Source organism: Heterocephalus glaber, unplaced genomic scaffold, assembly GCF_053883595.1.
Source record: "Heterocephalus glaber isolate CG9 unplaced genomic scaffold, H.glaber_assembly_v1.0 deba00001465, whole genome shotgun sequence".
Classification (NCBI taxonomy): domain Eukaryota; kingdom Metazoa; phylum Chordata; class Mammalia; order Rodentia; family Bathyergidae; genus Heterocephalus; species Heterocephalus glaber.
In genome coordinates this window covers 15,239,679-15,250,876 of record NW_028258312.1, presented here as the reverse complement: position 1 = coordinate 15,250,876, position 11,198 = coordinate 15,239,679, and the positions used below count along the sequence as shown (strand labels likewise).

Here is an 11,198-nt window from a genome sequence, read left to right as displayed (position 1 = left end):
TACACTTGAGATCCAGCCTCCTCTGAAAAAGCCCCAACTATGACTGCATGGGGCTTTGGGGGGACATCTAGACACGAGTTACAACAGATTTCTTCTCTGATTACATGATGTTATTGAGTCTTCTACAGGATTTGACACAAAAGGAATAAGAAAAATATTAGTAAGATAATGCTAAATATGTGACATGTTAAATATTATATTAGAAAAAAAGACTTCCTATATTTCTACACCCTAAATTAATTCATCAGTAACTGGGTTTGGATTATTTATATCATACAATACTCTCATAATTATGAAAAATGATCTGTGCATGTTTGTAATGCTTGGCTGGAGTCAGAAAGAGGCTATTATGTAGAAGTAGTCAACAAAAGGTGCTTTTCTCTGTCAATGGACAGTGACAGGAAGAAAAAGGAAAGGAGATGGAGAATGAAATAATTAGATATATATCCCCAATTGTTTCTTTTTGACCTCAAGGATGGTGTGTATGTGAGTGTGCATGTGAGAATGCTCATGTGTTTGAATGCTAGCTGAGGTAAACAAGGAGGGCAGGAGCTCTTATTTGAGGGTCAGGTCAGGGACCATTCTGAAGGCATGGTTGTAGCCATGTCAAGTGAGCTATGCAATCCGCCAAAGAGTCTTGACAGTGTGATTTGCACATATTGATGCAGTTTCTGTGTATCATATGAGATAAGCTCAGCAGGCCTGTCCTGGTGGCAGGTTAAGGTAACCCTGCAGAAGAGAAGAGGAGAGAGGACTGAGTGGAGGATATTGCAGACTACAGAGTGGTGCTACCCTGGGCATGTAGGTTTAGGCAGGATACAGAGAGCGCTCTCTAGCCTTACCCAAGGCAGTAAAACTGCTCCTCCTGCCTACCAGCTCTTACTGAGATTGCTACAGGTGATTGTCCACAGGTGATCATGTGAACCCAAGAGCATGCTAGCATCAAATGCTCCAAACTAGCATAAAGGCAGAGAAATCCTTGCCTCAAACTTACAAGGACAGTTCAGCCACTGACTTCATACTTGTGTATAATTTAAGGAAAGAATCAGGGATGAGAGGAGGCTTTGAGAAACATTTCATGCAAGGAATATTAATTATGGTCAAGCTTTAATTGCATTATACAAACTGTTTTAAACAAAATAAAGTATACACAATTGCTTGCACATCTGAAGTAAAGTTCCAGTTCAGTATCCAAACCTATCAGATACTAATTCTGTGTTGTTTTAAGCCACTGTGTTTATGGTGTGGTATAGTGATGATAGGGAACTAATATTGAAGGTGTGTAGGATTTATTTTTTTAAGGGTAGTAGCACTTAGAAGGAATAATAACTGTTAGATTCTCCCTATGCAGTTCCTTTCGGAGACAACTGTAATAATGTAAGTGGGAAGAAACTAAGCTCTCCATTTATGGCTCTGGGACAAGGGAATCAAAATGGGAATGCTTTCTGGGCTTTTCCAATACCCACACTCCAAAGGATCTTGGATGTGGCAATGAAGAGTCCTAAAAATTCCCACAGCTTACTAATTCAGCAACTAAGTGTTCTGCTTTCTTTCTAGGCTCCTAAGTTTTATATTTATCTAGAAACTTTGATAATCACTTTGAGTCACCTGGACAAATTTGCAGGTGAGCCCTAATACAATGAAGCAGTAGCTCCGTGTATTGTAGGAATTCCTTAGTTATTTACTTTTTTTTTTTTGATGCCAGGGATCGAACTCGGGTCCTTGCGCTTTCAAGGCAGGCACTGGAACCACTGAGTTAAATCACCGGCCCCTTTAGTTATTTACTTTAACTTAACTTAAAATGTATTTACTTTAGTTAATTAAAGTATAGAGAGTCCGGAAATAAATGTTGGCAATTAAATGCTAGCTATCTGTTGATATGTGATATTTGTTAATAAAAATATTCAACGTAGGCAAAGACTAGGAATTTTTAAAGGACTATAGATCACCTTGTGTCTTCAATCTTACTTAATTTTATTTTATTTTCTACAAAGAGTAGAGTAACATGATCTCTAAGGCTCTTTAGAGCTCTGAAATTGTTGATTTATATGTTAGTCACTCCCCAATCTGTTAAAGGAAAGTGCTATCAAGAAAGGTAAGAAAACTTGGAATGTAAAATCCCCTTTGGTCTAATGAAGTCAGGTGGCACTGTAAAGACCTTGATAGAAGCTTGGAAAAGACACTTAATGATTCGAAATATCCTCTCCACCCTTGCATAGTTCAATTTCAATTATTTGCATATTCATGAAATTACAATTCCTCCCAACCATCCACAAGGCTTGGTGCCAAGGTAGTCAACAGTCTGGATGACTGTTTTGTCTTTTCAAAATTGATCCAACAAATATATTCTGAGTCATTTTCACCATCTGCTATGTAATTGTGAGTTGAGAGAACTACAATAGACATCTCATAGTTTTAGTATGGAAATTCCACTTAGAGGTGTGACTGTGGTCATATTTGTAAAAAAATCATGAAAACAAAGGCCATTGCTGTTAACAAGCTAAAGTGTTCACAATGAAAATGATGCCATTCTAGAATAGTGGTCACTCATTCACCTTTTCTCTCAGTTCTCTAAATTTGATAGCAGAATTCTTAAATGTAACTAAAATGATAATAATGTAATACATTTGCATAGTCATTTTACAGTTGCATAAATAGTATCATGCATAATGTCTAATTTGATTCAATAAAACTCCTATAAAATAAATTAAATAGCTAAAAACATAACCCTACAATCCATCATTTTCTTCCATACCGAGGAAAAAAGTGATTTCAATGAACATCAAAGGAAGTGACATTGTAGCAAGAGTAGGCATGCAAATCAAGTGTTAGTGGATATCCAGGGACTACATGGGTTAAGCAGGGATATATGGCCAAATATCTGAAAATTAATGTTAGATTAAAATATTTCAAGGCTTCTGTAAAATTGATATCCATGCTGATAGTTCTCTGATTAGAACTTGTTGCTAAGGAAGGAAAAATGAAGACAGGCAGAGTGATTCATAAAATAGAGGGCAGTTCACAATTAATATAACATATTAAAGATTTACTTGGATATAAGGTTATATGAGGAAAACAAGCTATGAAGACTGTTTCTCAGGCCAAAGTTAAGGGTGGGTCTCTAGAAATATTAGCCACACTTTTCATAAGAACAACTGATTGGCTTGGTAGTTCTGGATTTGTTGTCCATAGCAGAACATGGCATGGCCAATTGTTGAACTCTAAGGCTATTATTGGGTCTAGACAGTCACAAGTTTACCATAGGCTTGTATTTTCATGCTGAGTGTACTCAGTTTTGTGAGAAATTCTTATTATTTTTCACCTTCCAGACTTAAGGTCATGGAGAAGGCAAGTCCACATGCATAGGCTCAGGCTTAGAGAAGATTCTCTTCATCACCTAATCAGTGACCATGAGAAAACCATCTGTGTGCTTAATACCACTTTCTTGTATTCATTAATTTCTAATTGGATATTTTCTAATTTCCATGTTGTACATTTACTACTTAGTGTTTAACACATAAGGGTGTGGGTAGGAAGTGATTAGTCAGCAATATTGAGAGCTATACTTTTCTATGATAAGCTTGACCATATTTCTCATGAAGTAGCACTATAAAGACCTGTTTTCAGTTTGGACTCTAAGAAAAAAGATCCCTTTCCTGAAGAAAATTTTTTAAAACCTGGCAGATAACACAGGCTAGAAATAAAGCTAGGAAACAGAGTAGAAAATTATACGTCCCTGAAGAGATGGTATAGACCCAGCACAGAGATAGTGTGATATCTCTAACTGCATATTAGAGGAACAGACACGGCACTGAAACTCCAACTTGAGTAAGTACTAAGCAAACTGAGGCTTAACGTCATTGATTGTGAAACAAAAATGCATGTTCCTGAGTAGAACCAGATGGATCTAAAACAAGAATATTACAAGACATGTAAGAAGAGATTCCAGATGGAGTACCTTGGGTCTGTCTGTCTTTGCCATATTAACTAAGGATTAGTACCACAGTTCCTAAGAGAAGAAGAAATGGAGGTGGATATCAGAGTTCATGGTGTATTGTTTGTATTAGAGCTCGTAGTGTATCTTTTTACCAGAGCTCATAATGTACCCATTTAAAGTATACGGGGAGAGTATTTTTGTGTGTTTATTGTTCTGTAAGTTCGTACATTAAACAACATATAATTATCATTTCAGAATATAGGTTTAATCATTGTCTACAAATATTCTTGAACCTTAAAAACCTCAGAGTTAAAACTCCCCTTCACACATACTTTGCATTTGAGAGAAACATGTACTTGGATGTGAAGGTTTGTCAATGATTACCAAAATAAAACTCTGGCTCCCTGGTTTGGTGAGAGATTATACTTACAGGAATCTGCCTCAGTAAAGTGTACATCTCTTTAAATGTGCTTCTCTTTGCAGTCTACTGCTGCAAATCTCATACATCTTGACATTTTGATCTTCACGATATAAACAGTCTCTTCATCCGCTCTTACCCCCACAGCCACTGTACTATTTCAGCCAGTATACCACTATTTTCTCAATTAGCTAGTACTATTTCTCTATATTTTAGGTTCTATTGAAAAATTCCATTTTTGGTTGCTATTTATCCATATGACTTGTATTACAGGTAAGTGGAGACTCAGTCTTAGTATACAGCTACTTTTCAGAGACTCTGGATAGACTTAATGTAGATAGAGATGATGGCAGCCAGCTTGCCCATAGCAGGTTTGTGGACACTGGATAAGACCATCCAAGCCAAGAGAACCCTGTGTACAAGTGAAAAATAACAAATTTCAGTTCACAGAAGATGCTGATGTGATTGAGACAGACAGGTGTACTCTAACACATAAAACCTCTGATTCCATTTTGATTGATCTCTGTCATTGACTTATTGCTTTGGAAATTCCTTCCATAAACTTGAGATTTGATGATGAGTATTATTCTCCCATCTCCATTATCCTGAGTTTAAAATAAAGCATTTTTTTTGGTACCCGGTATTGAACTCGAGTCCTTCTGCTTCTGAGGCAGGCGGTGGAGCCACTGAACTAAATCCCTGGCCCAGCACCTCTTCTTCTTCTTCTTATTTTTTTTTTGGTATTGGTGATCAAACTCAGTACCTTGTGCTTGTGAGGCAGGTGGTGAAACTAAAATAAAGCACATTATAAATTTTGAATGTATTGCATTCTAATTTTTCTACACATAAATGTATATATATAGGTATCTGTGTGCATACATGTGCAAACATTCATATTTATAAAATTAAAGTATATATGATATTAATCCATCTTTTTTCACTTGATAATATTTCACAGGCATTCCCCCATGTGTTCATTTTTAAGACTATTTTTGTAATGGGATGTAGTTTATTAAATTGATGCTCTATATTTTAATTAAGCTGCCATTATAGCAAATAAGCAAGTAGGTGGTTTTCATTATTTTATCTCCCTAAATGATTTTGTAACAAATACAGTTTTAAGTAAATCATCATGCACATCTCAGGAAGTAAATTATACAGAACATTCCCTGGAGGGTGTGAGAGCCAGCTGACTGTAGCATGTAAATTCCATTGATTACCAGAGTATTTCAGTTTCTATGACTGTCTAGATACTAAGTTCCACCTGAAAATACCTGCTCAATTTGATATTCAGAGATAATGAATGCAGTACTGTTCATTGACTGTGACCTTATGCATAGTTGCATGGAGTTGGTGACTAGTCCCAAATGACAGCCTCCTAAGGATACATTTAGGCACTTATATTTTTGTGCAGTGCTCCATCTACCTTGGGTTTGTGCAACCAATAAAAAGTAGCAGAAGAGACACCACATGACTCTCAATGTTAGGGTACAAGAAACTGTGCAGCTTCTTTTATATTCTTAGAACATTTGCTCTGTGGAAGTCAGTAAAATAAAAATAATCTAACTGTATTGAAACTGTTGCTTGGAAGCCCAATAACCATCAGGCACATCAGAAAGACTTTTTCCAGATTGCTTCATATTGTCGATATTTGGAACACATATACACTGGACTTTTGAATTTTCTGTTTAGATTTTGGTGGAAGGAGCACATAAAAATCTTGCCAATAACCATGAAGAGTTGCCATCAGCAGAGTTAGCAGGGCAGCCTCCAGTAGTTCAGACATCTCAGGTGAAGTAGCAGACAGGCAAGTGAAGAGGCCTTCTTGGGTACCCAGGCTGCCTGGGTTTACAGATGACTCCAACCCTAGCCAGTGTTTTATTAAAACTGACAGACTCCAGGAGAAGACTGATTGTCAAGCCTGAAGAATGAGAGATGGAAGGAAGGGGGAGGAGGGGTAGACAAAGTGATAAAAAAGGATCAAGATGTGTTGTGTGCGTGTACCAATGCCCCAAAGTAAGTGTGATTGTTATGGCTCACAAACAGGTACTAATAAAAATTTTTTAAAAAGACTTTTTTTCTTTATCCACTATGAACTGAAGGACCCTAGTTAGCAAGACAGACTCCATATTGCTGCTTGACCCACCTGCCTGCCCTTTAGATGGACTCAGAAGGAGGAAGCTTAGAAACCTCCTCCCCTTAGAGAGTCTCTTAGAAACAACAATTAATCAACTATTGTTTTACAAATATTCTAACAGCAGGATGTTCTGCTTCTGTACCTTTTGCTTGCTTTACTAGTTCTATCCCATAGGGGGCCCTAGACACTGTTGGCCTCAAAGGTGTATAAAACATGTTTGTCTCCCCCCAGTCAGGGCTCGAGTTTGATGCTCGGCTCGAGTCCCGGCTGGTAATAAACTCCTGTGTGGATTTAATATTGGTCTCTGGTTGGTTCTTTCTCACTGGGTGCAACATACTTGGAGGCCCCAGCGAGATAGCCAACTGCTCTGGAGCTTATTATCTTGGAGCCTTTGTTTCTTTTTAGGAGAGACCAGGATCAAACATCAGCAGTGTTTGGCCCCTCTGGACACTGGTCTGTGGAAGGAGAGGCCACCCTGATGGTATTCCAGGGCTCCAGGTAGGCCAGTCCCAGTCAGGCCCTATTGCCAATCAACTGACCCACAGGAGTTTATCGGGGAAGCCTCTAGAGGTAAGAATCAAATGATTCTTAGTGCACTGTGGGTAGGTGGGAGGAAGCCAGACATGGCACAAGTTCCTCCTACCTACAGCATCTTTGCGGATGGTGAACAGGCTCAACTGGGTTGGAGTCCTCAGAAGAGCAACTCCCTGGGTGGGGTCCGAATCCATTTGGCCCCAGAGGTTTATGTGGCCAAAGTCTGTTTTTGTCTGTTTATTGTTGTCTGTCTGTCTGCTTGCTTTGTGTGCCTTTTGCATTTTCACAGGCTGAAATTATGGGTTCCTCACAGTCCACAGAAGGAACTCCACTTGATTGTGTTTTGAATAACTTCAAAAAATTTATTCCACAGACAGAGAAGATGAATATGGCATGAAATTTTCTAAAGGCAAATTGCAAACTCTGTGCCAATCAGAATGGCCAAGTTTCAGAGTCAGTTGGCCCCCGGTGGGAACTTATTCTGTACACATTGCTCACAAGGTTTGAAATGTGGTCACGGGAGTCGGGGCCCCACAGGTCCCGATTGATCTTTGGCACTCAATCGGGACAGGACTATGGTCCATCAGCCCCAACTTCCTCCTCCCTTATTCCTTTAAAACAGACAGAGCCCGGGGAGGATTGATTTATGCCCCTTTTACAACTAGTGATCTATACAATTGGAAACATCAAAATCCCCCCTTCTCTGAAAAAACCTCAGGCATTAATCTCTTCTTGAGTCTGTTTTTCATACCCATCAGCCAAACTGGGATGATTGCCAGCAGCTTTTACAGATCCTGTTCACTACTGAGGAGTGGGACCACATTTATCAACAGGCAGTCAAAGAGGCCCTGGGGCCAAACCCCAGCGTCACTCCCGGAACTCTGGGACATTCAGCCAAGGCTGAAACAGTAGTTCCATTGTGACACCCTGAATGGGACCCCAATGATGATGATGGTAAGAGGAGGCTGGGGACCTACCACCAGCACTTATTAGGGGGACTCTGGGCAATGGCCAGAAAGCCCACTAATTTGAGTAAGGTAAGTGAGGTTTGCCAGGGAAAAACGGAGTCTCTGGCTGTATTTTTGGAGAGACTCTTGGAAGCCTATAGAGTATTCACTCCTATTGACCCAGAGGCACTCAAAAATGCAGCAGCTTTAAATTTGGCCTTTGTTTCCCAGTAGGCCCCAGGCATTAAAAAAAATTACAGAAATTAGAGGGATTTGAGGGAAAGAATAAGACTAAACTCCTGAGCATAGCCCAGAAAGTTTATGATAACCACGATACCCCCCCCCCCCAGGAAGTCCTAGCCAAGAAACTGGGGAAAGTCACTATTGCTGCACTCCAGACACAAGAGACAGTCCCTCTGGACAGAAAAAGAGAAAGCCGCCTTTTTGGCTTTAAAGAAAACCTTAGTGTCAGCACCAGCCCTGGCCCTACCTGATCTCACCAAGCCTTTTTGGTTGTCTGTGGCTGAACAAGGGGGCATAGGCAAAGGAGTGCTAGCTCAGGCATTAGGGCCTTGAAACAGACCTGTGGCCTACTGTCTAAAAGACTTGATCCTGTGGCAAGTGGATGGTCTACCCATTTGAGGGCAGTTGTAGCCACCACCCTCCTGGTCAAGGAGGCAGATATGCTCAGCCTGGGATGGGACCTGGTCATCACCGCACCCCATGTGGTGGAAACATTGCTGAGAGGAGCTCCAGAATGATGGCTCTCCAACACCTGCCTGACTCAGTACCAGGCCGTTGCTGTATGCTTCATGCATCAAATTCACCTGAGAAATGACCCTCAATCTGGCCACCTTACTCCTGGACTCCGACTCATACACATGCCCCTCCATGACTGTCTGGACACTCTGACAACTTCCACCACCAACAGCCCAGATCTGACTGATGTTGCCCTGCAAAGCCCAGATGAGTCCTTCTTCACTGATGAAAACAGCTTCATGGAAGACTGAATCAGGTATGTGGGGGTGGCCATAGTCAGTCCAGAAAAACAGGTACACTGGACACAGGCATTAAGCCAAAAGACTTCAACACAGAAGGCTGAATTAATAGCCTTAACTCAAGCCCTGTTAGGTCAAGACAAGGCTGTAAACATCTACACTGACAGCTGGTATCCATTCATCACTGCCCCTGTACATGGTGACATCTACAGACAGAGAGGGCTATTAACATCAGAAGGGAAAACTATATAAGAATTTTGGCTTTATTGGAGGCAATTTGGAAACCCAGGGTGTTGGCCATTATTCATTACAAAAGCCACCAAAAAAGAGACAGCTTTGAAGCCTGTGGTAACTGAGAGGCCGATGAAGCAGCCCGAAGGGTGGCCAAAGAACCAGTGGGGCCAATAGACATTCTGCCTGTCCGGCCCTTTGGCTACCTGCCAGAAAAGCCCACATATACCCTGGAAGAGAAAGAGGAAAATCAAAAGTGAGGGACTGATGGAAAGGGACAAAGGAATGAATTTGTCTCCCCCAAGCCCTGGGGTGACAACTTGTTCATCAGTTACATCACTTAACTCACCTGGGAAAATCAAAGTTAAAAAGACTAATGAGCTCTAAGTTTTCAATCCCAGGACTGACCTCTATGGTCCAGGACATCAGTTCTAGGTGTCAGGTGTGTTCACAGTTAAACTCCAAGGCAAGACCAAGGAACAAAGATAATCGACTATGGGGAAGAGAGCCAGGGGAACATTGGGAACTTGATTTCACTGAAATAAAATCCAGCAATAGGTTTAAATATTTACTGGTATTGGTTGACATCTATTCAGGTTGGGTAAAAGCTTTCCCCACTTGTGGAAAATCAGCCAACATAGTAACTAAGGTTTTGCTCCAGGAGATAGTTCCCTGATTTGACATCCCTCATTACCTGGGGTCTGACAATGGGCCTGCCTTCACAGCACAGATATCCAAATTGTTGACAAGGGCACTACATATCTATTGGAAGTTACACTGTGCCTATTGCCCACAAAGTTCAGGGCAAGTAAAAAGGATAGATAGGACCCTGAAAGAAACCCTGACTAAATATGTTCTAGAAACTGGTGGTAGGTGGCCCGATCTGCTTCCTCTAGCCTTGTTAAGAGTTAGATGTACCCCATATGTGACAAGTTTAACCCTTTTAAAATCCTGTATGGGAGGCTGCCGCCACTCCTACCTAAGTTAAACCTTGAACAGATGACAGAGAGTTCTTGTGTCTCTTTACTTCAGTCTCTTCAAGCCTTACAGATTCTTCAGAGTGAGATCCAGGCTACAAAACAACAGGCTTGAGAAAAAAAACCTTTGCAATGTTCCAGCCCCATGGTTTCAAGCCAGGAGACCTGGTCCTGATATGCTTGGTTTGCTTGCACCGAGGACTTGACTAAATACATTCCCAAATCAATCTTGGCTACCCAATCTGCCACTTTATTTTGTGTCACTGTGTATGTTGTTCCACAAGTCTTGTATTATAATAAAAGAGGGGGCTGCAAACATCTGGGATTAACCACTGAACACTACAGGAGTAAACGAGCTGCCCCCATTTTAGTGCCCATTCTGGTGGGATTAGGAATAGCTGGGTCAGTGGCTAGTGGAACTTCCTCCCTGATCCTTCAGGACACAAATTTTAAAAGCCCTAAGCCACCAAGTAGCCAGAGATTTGGGTCACCTGAAAGACTTGATCTCCAGATTAAAAAACCAGGTTGATTCCCTAGCTTAGATGGTCCTGCAAAATCAAAGGGGACCTGACCTCCTGTTCATAAAACAAGGAGGGTTATATGTAGCCCTAGGAAAAAAAAACCTGTTGCTTCTGTGCTAATCAGTCTGGTGTCATTAGAGATACCTTAGCTATGGTCAGGGAAAATTTAAAGACTAAATATGCTCAACAAAAGGATCAAAATTGGTTTCAAAATCTATTTGACTGGTCCCCATGGTTAACTACCCTACTTTCTGCTGTAGCAGGCCCCTTAGTTATCTTCTGTTTTTGCTCGTGGGACCTTACACTATAACTGCTCTGACTAAATATGTTAGATAGAGGGTTGATACAGTTAAACTGATGGTGTTGAGACAAAATTATGAGATTTTAAAAGATGTTTTAACAAAAATTCAAAGAGTAAATACAGGAATCAAAGATTTGATTAAGTTACAAGAACCAGTGGGGAATGAAGGACCCTAGTTAGCAAGACAGACTCCATAT

General features: G+C 40.6%; 1 long non-coding RNA gene across 1 annotated transcript; it reads left to right on the top strand.

The window, feature by feature from the left end:
* The first annotated feature begins 5,368 nt into the window (after window positions 1–5,368).
* Window positions 5,369–10,406, top strand: LOC147826582 (uncharacterized). The gene is made up of 2 exons (XR_015438938.1): window positions 5,369–8,988; window positions 10,235–10,406. It is a non-coding gene; the product is annotated as an uncharacterized LOC147826582 (long non-coding RNA).
* The last annotated feature ends 792 nt before the right edge of the window (window positions 10,407–11,198 follow it).